A 13,407-nucleotide genomic window follows, 5' to 3' on the forward strand; every position below is an offset into this window, starting at 1 on the left:
AAATTCACTCATGACCTGTTTTGTTAAGGTAATTTGAGCTTAGGCTGATTTTGGGGTTTTTTTGTCCACTGTTCAACTTCATTTACCTGGAATGTTGTATTAGTCTGAAATAACACTAATAATATAACCTTTTGTAAAAGGTGAAGTCACATTTTCCAGATACTTTCTGTTAAAAAGATGGGCTGCTAATCTTCAGAGAGAGAGAGAGAAAAGTTATTGGTAATTATAAAAATGATATTGTTTTGAACTTCAGAGCTCTGCAAACCTCCTGGTGTGACCAGTCTGATAAACCTCCACTATATTCATATCTGTTAAGGGAATATTGGGCTCCACAAAGAGTTTTCTTTTTATAATGATATATCTGAGCCTTTTCATATAAGATGCTGCACAGCTGTCCAAAGGGAAGGAATGAAGCAATGGAAGGTCTAAAATAAACGTAATGCCCTGCTGCACTCTACAATGTGTTTTTTCTGAAGGTTCAAACAGCATTAAAGTTTTCAAGAGGAACAATAACTGTAGCCCTTCTGGATGTGGATGATGCTGTTCTGTTCGCTTCCTACTCATAGTTAATCCTGAAACAGCCTGGGCTTTTGTACATATGAAGTACGAGTTTATGCTGATTTACTTTCCTTTCTTTTTAATCCAGAAAATATTTCTGAATGTACTAAAAAAAAGGACAAATATTTTATCATCAATTTGTATTATTGCATTTTAATATGTGCCTTGCAAATGCCTGCGCTGTAGTATATCAGGGTTACTCATTGCCAGCTGTAGGGCTGGGGTGGGCAACAAAACGGAGCTGTCGAGCATATTGATGCAGATACAGGTATGTCATCTTCTGGATCCTGCTTACTGAAACACTTCCATGGATTAGAGAGGTCACTTCAGAGCCAGACGTTTATTCCGTTTGGCTAGTTGTCAGCCTGATGCAAGATCATCAGCAGTGAACTGAATGAACAGCTGTGGGGCTTTCTTTACCAAAAAAGAAGGGATGGGAGGAAAAATTTAATTTTGGAATTTTGGTTATTCAGGAAAATTCTGTCAGAGAAGTTTTGATACGGAGTATCTAATAATAACAGAACTGAGGTGACTTCAGGATGGATTACGCTTGATTTGGTTTTCAGTTGGTTTTGTTTGATCCAGTTTGATTTGGTTGTCTTGTATATTTAAATAGAAACACTAATTTAGTATCTCTGGTGTGAATCTCAGTGGCCCTCACAAAGATCTCTCATTCTCATGCCTCTGGAAAATTGTGAGTGAAATTTTCCCTTTTAAATTTGTGTTTATGGATAGGTTATCCAGAATATGGTATTTAATTACAGCATATTCTGATGTAAAAGTAAATTTTTATCTCTTTTGCATAAAATATATTCCTCAAGTTACATGTAGCATTTCTGATAATTTTTTGTCTCCAGTTTTGTAAAATATTTCCACTCTCTGTGTTTTTCTGTACAGTCCATCATCAGGCTTTAGGGGACCCTTAATTTGCCAAAGCTAAATGAACTCTGCTTTGATGTATTGGTGTAAACTCATATTAATAGCACTGGCAGCACTCCTGCTCTGGTTTTACGTGCATTGGTTTTACAAGGAGAAATAAATTTACCCCTTGCTCTAACGATGCAGTGCCGTGGTTTAAACTGCTGAGGATCTGCCTTAAGAATTTTGTACCTGTGACAAAAAATTCTCATTGGCATCTAATTTCTGTTAATGATCTCAATGCTGAATTCTTATCCATTTTTTCAATTCCCTGTTTCAACACTTCAGACATTTGGATTCTGTTGCATGTTTTGCATCACGAAAAAATCACGCTTTCACGCTTATTCAATTCTCTGTATTTCTGTTCAGTTTTGGCACAGGGTATAAAGTTTATTATAGCCTAGTTTTAAACAAGATTATTTGGGAAGTTGGAGATACAGGAAACTTCTGGGCGTTTTGCTTACTTTCTGTGTTCTGCTTGTGACTGGTTTGGGAAAGCCCTCTGGTTTTCAGGTGATATGTGACAATATCTTCCAAAGCTGCCCCCTCTGGATGACAGGCATGAAGCTGTGCATAGGCTAAAGTTAAGCCTTTAAAACTGCATTCGTGTGGTGCATGTGGTGACTTGACTTCTTATTTGGCTCTTGCAACTAATACAGGCACAGCTTAACTGCAGGCTGCATCCAGCAGGAGCTATTAAGAGGCAGAATTCTTCTGGGAAGGTATCCAGTTGTACACCTATACAGTATTTTTTGCCTATTGTGAGTAATAGTCTTTCTGAGGTGGCCTAAGAAAGAGGATTTAAAAATAGGTGTTCGTGTACAGACCAGTTTAACTATATAGTTTGTTTGTGGTCCTTCCCTTAACTTGGTAAATATTTATTTCTGTTTTATTTGTGTCTTCTGCCAAGCCCTATTTCTGCAATTCCTTTCTTTAAGCTAGCATTAGGGTATGAATGCTCAGTAACACTAACCAGTTTGAGAAATAATTTGATGAACGGTGGTAACAAAGTGTAGTTGTCATCCATGGGCTCTGGCCACGCCGCTGTGCTTTCCCAAGGTAGTGGCTGTTGATTAGCAAGACGTTTTGGAGCTGCTTGACTCTCCCACCACTTCCTTATCTCCCATATCGCCTACGTCACCTCCAGGTGCTCTTGCCCCCTAGTTATCAACTCCTTAAATGAGTTAAGGGATCATTGACGTCTCTTAATATATTTAATTGTCTGTATTTAGAAAGGTATCTCTAATAGTGTTTCTGCTTTCAAAGGAGAGTGGCTGGGTGGGTTTTAAATTACTGACTGGCTTGCTGAGCGTTCCCAGTCCTTCATCTTAAGTTTTTCCTGTTGTATTGCCTGTGATTTCAGTATCAGTGTTGTAGTACACTTTGTAATTGTCAAAGCCAAGATGTTAAGCATCTGGAATACGTAGCAAGTATGCTTTTGATAATTATTGCTAAATAACTTAAAAGCTCGGGGTTTGTACAGTTCCGATTTTTGTTAGAGTTGACACGAGTGTCTTTTTTTCCTTTATGTATTTGCGCTTGCTAGTTTTGGGGACGCTACACCCTTGAACTCAGTTTGCCAAGGCCACTATCCTAGCCTCCATAAGTTAATTCTTTCTGCGATAATAGGATTATTTCCTCATAGTGCAACTTCCGTAAAACCTATGAATACCAGATGACTTCCTTCCAGCTGACACCTTTCTCTTATTTGGACTATTACGTACCCTTAGGCCACACTCTGCCACAGAGTTGCACATAAACTTCCCATCAGTTCCAGCAGGACTTGGGGATGCAAAACTGTAGGGGAAACTTTAGCAGTTTATTACGGCAGCCTGATGCGATTAAGCTGGCTTAATTTTAATCCCCTATTTTCAGAGCTGGGGGGGGGGGCGTGGTCAGTTTAGCCAAAATCATTTACTCAAAGCTGAAATGTGGCACGTTTGTTCTCCACTGGGAAGTATGCTTCTGTTTAATAATATTTTTATGAGATTGTATTTATGGAAACTGAAAGAAAAATGTCATGAAGCTAGTTTTGTTGCACTTTTCTAAGGCTTTTGTATTTTGCATAGAGTTCTAGAATATGAACAAGTTGTTTGGGGAAGTCAAGGCTTTAAACTTATCATGCCCCAGCATAGCAACGTGTTACGTGCATTTTCATTCTAGTGATATATGTATTATTTTAATGGCATGTAGCTGGTGTATTTACGTGGTAGTTAGGAAGCCCAGTGGACATTTCCTGCTGCAGAGGAGCCGTTGGCGGTCCTGGTTCCACAGTTCATGAACTGACCTGTTTTGACAGTAGACTGCATTTGCAATAATGGAATAGTCAGTTTTTGTTTCTGAACTTTATTTCAACAAATGGGGAGAAAGAGGCCCTTCTTTTTTTGTTCCATTGTTGAAATTTCTCTGGAGGTATTTTACAGGTTACCCATTATTGCATATGTTCAATTAGGATAATTACTTGGGAATCAGTTCAGTCAAGAAGGCACAAGTGCACGTAACATACTCAAGTAGTTAATCCTTGTAACTTACAACATTTCAGTTTGTTAGACACTTTTGGTTTTGCATATGTTATAAGGTTAACTTTACTTTTTTTAAGTAGCACTTTTATACATATCTGAAGGGTTTTTTTGAACAGAAATTTATTTTTTTTCTGTATGTTATCTAATGGAAAGTATAACACTACTACACAAAATATAGACTAGTTAGCCTCCAGACTGTAAGTTCACTTTAGGTCAGTGAAGATCAAGAGTTGTTCAATGTGTATGAAATAAATCGGTGATCCCATTTAATACTGGACGACTCTCCAGATCAAAGTCAGAAGGGCATTAATTGGTACCCTCCAACTCTTGGATGAGGGTACTTTCTGTTCAGGTGTGAGGCAGAATTGACAGAACAGTGTGATGAATTTTGGACTTCATGAAAGAACAGAATTTTATTGATGTCTCAATCTAACTTCACAGCACTGTATTGGGTAAGGACTAACCTTGTTTGAGATGACACTGTAGCCAGTACTAATATCTCCTAAACAGCTAATTTAAAGCTTATTTTCCATGGCCTTTAAAGATGGTATATAAACAGTGATTCTTAAAAGCTCTTCACATCCATCCAGCTTTTCTGATTTGTTAGTTCTGATTTGTTCTGGTTAGTTTATACTCCCTTGAAACACAACTGTTAGCCTGACCTAACAGTACCTGTATGGGTTTAGTAATTGTTATAGACAACAAGCACTTTTCTCTTTTCCAGAACCCTTTCAAATGGTTTACACACACACATTGACATATATAGACATTTTACATAGAGAGGTTTTACATAAATATATGTATGTACATATATACACACATATATACATGTGTGTATACATATATGTACATATGCAAGTTCCTAATAAAACTGAACATGTTTCAAGAAGTGCATGTGTCTTGAATACTTGGGGTGGTGTATTAGCGTATACATTTAAAAGGTAAGGAGGAAAAAACATTTTGTTTGCTTCTGGTTAGAGCTGAGAAATATAGGTTTGGGGAAAACTTGGAAGTATGTTCAAATTGCATTTCACCCTGTCTCTGGTTTGAAAGGCACAAGCTGTTAATCGATTATTGGAACTTAAAAGGTCAGCAAGTGTATTTTAAGCTAAACCTTTTGGAGGACCAATATGCTTTTAGTTTGCAAGGACCACTAAAGATCTGGGCATTTACTTTCTCCATAATGTATTCTGTATGAGTATTTAGTATGTATGCCTTCAATTTGCCAATGTTGCCATGTTTTCTTCTTAATTATTCATGAAATAAAGATTGCAAAAAGCAGAAATGTGTGTTTATGTTTACTTGAGTGAAGCTGCCACAAAAGGGAATATTTTAATGCTATTTGTGGCACCGTGGTTTTTCAGGAGTAAATGTTGCAGGAAGTAGTTTTTGGTGGTTTATACACTATGGATGAGAAGTGCATGCGAATTATTTGCATGCACAGAACCTCACGATTGTTTGGAAGTCGTGTCTCTCTTGGCATACCAGCATACTTTATGGTATCTGCCCCCAAAGGGTTGTAAATGATAAGGTAGTGAATAGATAAGGCATCTGCTTAGCCTGTATTGGCCTAGTCTTGAATGTGAGTAACAGAGAAGGGGATTGCAGAGAGTATGTTCAATTTAGGCAACTTCTGTAATAAATTGCAGGATTAGAATTATTTAAATGTTACTTAACCAAGTAAGGCAATGCATGCGTGTGTACTCTCTCTCTCTCTAAAGGAACTGGGCTGGGGAGGGTTTGAGGACTTCACCTCTATAACAGATGAGAGTATTTAAAGCAGATGGCTAAAAATAAAATTTCCAGGTGAAAATAAAGACGGGAGCACCTTCAATCTGATTTGGTCTCAGTCATCCTGGACGGTAACTGTTTTGAAATACTGTTTTAAAGCTTTAACTTCAAGTGCTCTGGAATCAATTGGATCCAGAGGCTTGGACTGAGCTCCTGTTTATTTCAAATGTTGGTCTTAAGTGCACTGACTAGTATAGGTATTTTAATTCTACCTATTTATTACCTATTTTTTGGGGGGGATTTTGTGTGTTTTATGACTGTTCAGCAATTTGGAAAAGTCTTTGTCTCAGTAATGTTATTCTGCAAGAAAATGTCTCGCTTCTCCTTTCTTGAGGTGAAGTATTCTCCCTGAATTTGAGTGGTTTAAGAAAACTCATCTTAGTTCTCAAAATGGACTTATATCCTGGTTTTAAGCATGGTTCTTCAGTTTTCATACTTTTTAAAAATAAATGTGTTTAAAAGTGTAGTGTAGTAAACTCAGTCAGAAAATGGATGTTTTTCTTTTCTGTAGCAAGTGCATGACAGCATTGTAGAAGTGACTCGTGTGCCTGCAACTGGCACTCTGAAGGTCAAGACAGAAGCAGGGAACCGGACACAGGTCAGGCCTGAGGTACGCTAAAACACTAGTGTCGCTGCAGTCTGCAGAGCTGCAACTTTTCTTTCCCATATCCACTGAAATAAAATTCCCTAACCAAAGTGGGGTTTGGGTTTTTTTCGTGGATTGTCTTCCAAGCTGTCGCTAGAGAATTTTGGTAAAAATGTGAAACTAGCTCCATAAGCATGTTTAAGTTGAATATAATAAAATCAGTTAAATAATTTTAAAGGTCTTACTGTAATGAAAAACTGCAGCTATATGGAATAGTAAAATAAAGATGTCAGAAGCAACAATATACTATTCCATTGCCTTAAATCACAAAAGCTTATATTGGAGTCATGGTTGTTCTGCAGTTAAATTCTGCATAGGAACTAGGTTAGCATTACAGAACTTTCAACTAAAATTCTTTTCATAAAGGGTTTCACAAATGCTTTGATCAACGGAAGAGACTTGGATTATATCACATACGTTGCCAAGAGCTGTGTGTCGGTCCACAAAGTGCGTAGACAAGAGGGGCTCATGAAGATGTAAGTTCTTCCCACGCAAAATTCTTTTAAAACAGAGACACTAACTTATCACAAAAAGTTAACGCCCTTCTCCAGATGGGAAGTTATTAATAGCCAGCAGCTACTGTTAAGACTTTAAAAAAAAAAAAAAAAAAAATTGTTCACATTGTTCACCCTTTCCTAACCCCCTCGCTTAGTGTTTTGTCTATGGGGTTTTTTTCAGCACTATCTTTCCTTGGGCCCAGCATTTGTGTTCTCCTCAATACTAAAGGTTGAGTAAGGTATAGGATTCTAGATTGAATTGCTCAGAAAGTGGTGATGGTATTGTGGAAAGCTCCCATACCTTCCGTATGGATTACTGCTTGATGCTGCAACCCGGCACCTTGAATGGAGAAGTTAGCTAACTCGTGTCTCTCTTCCTGGCAGCTCCAGATTAGATCATTTGTATCTAATTAAATGTTTGTTTACTAGCTTCACTTACGTTAGAAAAGTTGCTTTGAAACTTCTCCCATGCATCTTTGTATAGAAAAAAACTTGCCTATGAATTTTTAAAAAAAATAAAAGTAGATAAGGGACTGGTGCCATCAGTCCTAATCCAAGTTAAGGTTTTACTAGCCTTTGTCTGCCATTTCCCTCTGTATCACCGTGGTTTAACTGAACTCTGTTCATAGAACTGAATTTCTGTATATGAAACGCCCTGTTTGAAAACTGTGAAGTTGACTTTTCTTGGATGTTCTTTGCCCTTCAGGATTTCTAGTTCTTTGGAACCTCCTTAATCTCAGTATGAAAATAGGGTTGAACACAGTAGCGTCTTATCACAGTATTTTTACTGCTAGACATTTGCATTGATTATATAGCATGAGGAAATATTTGTGCTTCTCTCCAGTGCTGTGCATAGCTCGCACCCTTCTTTATTCTTTCTTTTCTTAAACCATTTTAGGCTCTTTCCTCATGCCAGAAGCCTAAAAGTTAAGCTCTTAAAAATGAAAGAAACTTGAGAAGGAGACATAACAGTCTGGAGACAACTTCACTGAGCTGTTGACAATATCGTATTTTTCAAAAATAAATATCCCACAGAGCACCGAAATGCCAGCGTGTTGAGTTAACGCTGTGTGCCTCTGTGGGACCACATTCAGAGTCTAATCAACTGCAATGGAGCAAAGCCCGGGGAGCACATAACCGGTGCCATCTCTTGAAAAAGAAAATCCCTGTGTTGGAGGGTGTGATCCGGAGGGGTGCTGAGCATCAGCAGTTTTGCAGTTCAGGAGCTGTTAGATGTTCAGCCGTTCTGAAAAATCTTCCCCCAGAATGGCTGGTCTAGTGATAATACAGCTGGACTACCGTCCCAGCAGAGAAGAAACATGAAGGGAAGGCATGCCACAGTTTTCCTCTTGGCCAGAGTACAACCGTTATACAGGCATGGGAACAGGGTGCCAAAACACTAACTTCGCACTCTAAACCTATGAAGTTCCATCATTTTGCACAAACATTTCCAGCACATGCTATTCCCGAGCAGGGAGTGGTGGGGAGCAGGGTCAGTGGCTACTTTTTGTCTCCAATTTATGTTGTGACAGCGCTTGGTTATACACAATGTGGATTTTGTCAAGTTAAATAAGGGTTGCCCTCTCATTCCTCCTTAGAATAACATGAGAATAGTGTAAATGAAGAAGAATCATTTGACTTCTGCTGGGCCTTGCAACTCCAACAGTTCACTTATTGTATAAAGGTAACTTCTATATATTACTATTATAGAAAATAAATAGCTGTTGCTCTGCAGCTCCCACATGATGATTCATGCTACCAGTTTTTCTTCTATTAATAGTCTACAAAGAGTGCTTAAATTTAGATTGAACTCCATCTCATAGTCTGTCATGCTGAATAGCATTTAGAGAAATGAAGCCACAGTCTGGTTGGGCAGTGCCTTTTACGGAGACTAGTCCAGCTCTCAACATGAAATGACTGAAAATCCTTTCGTTCCTGACCTAAGTGCAAATGGCAGGATTTAAAGAGTGTTGTGGATATGGGTTTGCGTTTCCCTGTGAGCACAGATCTTACCTCGACTTTAGCTTGTTTTGCTCAAGCCCAGGTAATAGTTGAACTCCTGTGCTGGAGGTGAACAGTTTGTGGGAAGGCTTCGGTCTTTGACACAGAGGAGTGTCCTTCGTCGTCAGCGATGGGCATTTCCAGCAAAAATTTTGCATGTGTAACTTTGTTAAAGGACTCTCTCTTCAGAAAATCTAGCTGCTTTTTTTTTTTTTAGAGTGTTGATTTTAAAACTGCTAACAAATATTTAACGTTGAGCAATACGAAATAATTGCATATATATATACACATACATATGGATTTTTATTTATATGTATCTGTCTTTAATGTTGAAGGATTTGCTCGTTTTCAAAGGACTTCAATAACCTTGCCTCCATCCCTTCTCGACAGAGGAGAGTTCAAAACTGGTAGAGAGTAATTACTTTCTTAAAGATAGAAATATTTTTTGTTTGTTTAAAAAAAGCATTAATTCTTCCAGATTCTGTTCTAGACAAACCAATGATCATTTTCAGTTCTTCATATGGAAGCCTCAATACCTAGGTATGATTTTCCCGCTCTCTTGCTACGTACCGAGGTGCCAGGCTGGGTTTGATTATAGTCACTACAGATGAGTCTGGTTTGTGTTTACAGTGGCATCACTGTCGTGCCCAAGCAGACTGTGGCTCACGCAGCTTCAGCAAAGAGAAGGGTGAGTTTCATGATAGATCTCAAGTGTAAAGTTTTTATTTACTTTGCTCTCATCTTTTTGAAGGAAGCATTTCAAAGTTTATTCTAGCAGCATTTCTAGAGTCTACTACTTTAGCTCAGTTGCTAAGTTTGAGAAGTGCAAATAGGCTCATATCACTGCATTTCAGCTGCCCAAAATTCAGGAGTTTGGCTTGTTCGATTAGGAGATCGTGTCTAGCATGTTATTGCAATTCTGCTTTTCAGGAACAAAAAAGCCCTTCTTGCCTGTATGCAGGATAATTAGAAAACTCGATTTCTTTCCTTGCAGTACTGCACTTCTTTCAGTCCCGGTCTGAGCCAGCAGTGGGCTCTAGGCATGTGGCTGTACCTTCCCCATGGCTGCTAGAATGTGGTTTTCTTCTAGGTAGTTTCAGCCGACCTCTTCATGTAGTCCCTTCTCAAAGCGTATCTGGCCACAACAGTCGTGGTAATGCTGTTTTTTCCTTCATGAGTGACTAAGAAGGGAAAGGAAGTTAGCACTCTCTTGCGCTGCACCCCCCTATATATAATAGAAACAAAGAAAAATAAATGCTTATTGTATTCCTTTACTGTCATTGTTGGCCACTGGTAAGGGAGGGCATAAGTAGAAATACCTACAGGTAAGGACAATACGCATTGAATATACACAAGAAGAAATATGTTCTGAAGAACGGTGCAGTTCTGATACATGAGAGGGACAATAGCATAAAAATAATAGAAACCCAATTAATTTCTTAATTCAAAAGAAAGGCAACAGATCTATTCAGATCTTACTGTATTAATGAAAGCCACCCTATCCAATAGGACATAAACCAGCAGCTGCTCATTATAAACACCTTTTCGTGTGCAGAAGTGAGAAATGAGCATGCAAACATAATAGAGGAACTGGCTCGGTTGCTCTGGGAGATGTTGATATTGATTTTTAACATCTTGAAACACTGCAGAATTCCCAACTGCACAGAGAAAATCAGTAGGTGCCAATGGGGACCTAATTTGCTCTCCAAACTGGAATGGCTGCTGAGGGAAGGAACCAGTGGTTTGGCGGGTTAGGTAGTGGTATCCGAATGCTTTTATGGAAAGAAGTAATTTCTAAGAAACATTAGAAGTTTCTCAGAGTACCATTATCAGGCAGCTCTGTGAAAGCACTCCGACATTTGCTTTGGATCTTCTGTGACTTGCTGATTTAAAAAAAAAAATAAATAAAAAAATCAACATAGTCTACATCAAATAATCTTAAAACTGATGAGCTGCAAAAATCAAATAAAGAGTTATAACTGGGAAAAGAACCATCCAATGAAGCATTTCTAGGGTGCCTCAAAGATATGTTGATCAACACCCGTGACTTGGGAAACTTGTAAGATGATGTGTTGAGGATGGGACTGTTGGAAGAAACCAGCCTGACGGCTTAATAAGGGGAGCTGACTGCAGCAACCTTGTTTTTAATGTATTCAGGAACAAAATCAAGTTCAGAAACTGCATTCCTGCTCCTTGCAAGTGTTTTGATTCCCAGCTTTCATTGATTTCAGTGGGAGAGAGTCATTTGGATGTCTTTGAGGACCTGGGCCAAAGATGAGAGGCAACAATATATATAAGAAACACTACCCTGGAAAGGAGCAATGCTGAACAGACGCAGCAGATTCTGGCACACAGCTAATTGCTACAGCATGGCACTTGCCCCTCGAGTTCAAATACGATCCCATGGCATAAAACTTTGTGGAGTATCAGCTGGGAGTGGGAAAACGCTGCCTCTTGTACAGGCCAACAGTGAGACTATTACACGAACAGTGCCCAATTCTAGTGTCGGCATTTTTCAGAAAGATCTGGCAAACTTCATGTAAGTAGGCGGCGTTTCTAAATTTATCATTATTGCAGCATGTTTTGATGAAGCTCCTAAATTTCTCATGGTCTCCCACTTGTACATTTTCTATTGACTTGGCTAGTCAATATACGTGGTCCTTAAAATCACTGTGTGGTAGATTACTCTAGCCTTTTCTGTAACTTTCCTGGGAAAAATTACTTTTTTTTTTTTTTTTTTTTTTCCCTCCCCACCGGATTCCCACTGTGTTTGGGGCAGCGCTCTGTCCCCCAGCCGCTCTGTGATTCACAGCTGCGTGGCTGGGGCAGCCCGGGCACCAGCCTGCCTTCCTGGCTGGGATAAGAGTGGAGGGTGAGGGGGGACAGCACCGGTGCCAGATGCTGCTGCCAGTGCTAAATTTTTCATGCTTTAAATGCTGATAGGTTTTGAGGTTGGTGCTGAAGTGGCTGCTGCCAGTTCTGCTACTTCTTTCCTACTGTCCTGATACACCGAAAAACCTGAAAGCATCATTGATGCTCTTGCTGCCAGAGAAGGCTGGGTAAGCCGGTTGCCTGTGGGTCAAAGTAATGTGCATACGCTTCTGGCAGATGTGGGGTGAGCAAAGCACCGCCGGGGCTGGGAATGCTGAAATGAAACCTCTTGTTGCGTGGCACGAGCATCCAAGCTGTGGCAGTCCCCTGCACAGAGGGGCCTGGGCTGGCTGCCATTTAAATCAATTGGTTTTTCATAGGCTGGTGTCTGCCATGGGGTTGGTGGGAAGTGTGGAGTCACACTGGTGGTTTTTCCTGTTTGTAATGTCCAACCAATAGGAACGAGTAGATAAATTACTTGCTAAGATGTAATAATGAAATAAAAAAACTCAGAAGATATCCACAAAGAGCAGTGGGTTCAAATTCTTGAGAGGTTCTCTCCCCGCTTAAAAATTGCTGCGAGATGAGTCATGGCTGTTCCCCAAGTCCGTTCCTGGAGGAGCAGGAGATGGCTGGGGACATGGGTGGCCCCAAGGGGCACGCCACCGCGGGGCAGGAAACGCATGTGCACGCACTGGTGGGATCCACAAAGACCTCCTCAGTGGGAAATGTGCAGTTTCTATAAAACGCTTAACATCTTTACTGAGAACTCTTAAACGCTTCCAGAGTAGTAATGCAGAGGGTTTCCTTTCTGGTGCTAGTAAGGACAGTTGAGCAGAGAAGAGCAGAAACTGTAAGTTTCTCTCTGCTTGTGCGGTCTGCCAGGGCATCTCCACACAGCGCTGCACGGTGCCGCGTGGTCCAGCTGGAGGCTTTAGCTCGCTGGGTGGGTTTTCCATCCTGGAAAGATGTAGATGTTTAAAACAATGCCTGGAGAAAAGCCCTCCTTCCCTTTCCTACTCTCATTGTATGCAGATCAAGCACAGTAAAAGCCCCGTTTCTGTCACTTGCAGGTCCCTCAAGAGGAGCTGGACTTCTCGAAGTAAGTGCCGGTCGCTTTGCGCGGCGCTGAGCGCTCTCCCCGTCGGCGCGGAGCCCCCGCTTACCGCCGGCCGCCAGGTAAACCCGCCGGGCTCCGTGCGCTGGCCGCCTCCCGCCCGGGGGTCGCGGGGGTCTCCCCCCCAATCCTCCCCACCCCGCCGCCCCCGCCCCGCTCCGCCCGCGCCGCCCTGCAGGGGGAGCCGCTGCCGCCGGCTCCGCGCCGCCGGGGCCGCCCGCGTCCTGCGGCGGAGGGCGCCGCGGGGCGGGAGCGGCGGCGGGAGCGGGGCAGCGCCCGGCGGGACGGCGCGGCCACACGCCTTTCCCCGGGGCGCGGCGGCGGAGGCGCGAGCGGAGCGGTGCGGAGCGGGTGCGGGAGCAGAGCGGCACCCCGAGGGCAGGTGGGTGACGGTGGCCGCGGCTGGGCTCCGCGGTGAGGGGCGGCGGGTGCCCGGCGGGCAGCTCTCGGGGCGGAGCGGGACCTGCCGGCCGGGGCGGGATGCGG

The 13,407-nt window shown here is 41.5% G+C and overlaps 1 protein-coding gene across 2 annotated transcripts in view; it reads left to right on the plus strand.

Annotated features, from left to right (window-relative positions):
- Nucleotides 1-12,844: 12,844 nt before the first annotated feature.
- Nucleotides 12,845-13,407, plus strand: part of ADORA2A (adenosine A2a receptor) — a 31,553-nt gene continuing 30,990 nt past the window's right edge. Inside the window, exon 1 of one of the 2 annotated variants that reach the window (XM_074606603.1) lies at nt 12,845-12,906. The gene's annotated coding sequence lies outside the window, so the exon portion shown is untranslated. Of the gene's footprint in view, nt 12,907-13,175; nt 13,304-13,407 lie in introns of those variants that run through there. The other variant, XM_074606602.1, reaches the window with a different exon arrangement.

The sequence above is a fragment of the Larus michahellis genome, chromosome 13 (assembly GCF_964199755.1).
Source record: "Larus michahellis chromosome 13, bLarMic1.1, whole genome shotgun sequence".
NCBI classification, from domain to species: domain Eukaryota; kingdom Metazoa; phylum Chordata; class Aves; order Charadriiformes; family Laridae; genus Larus; species Larus michahellis.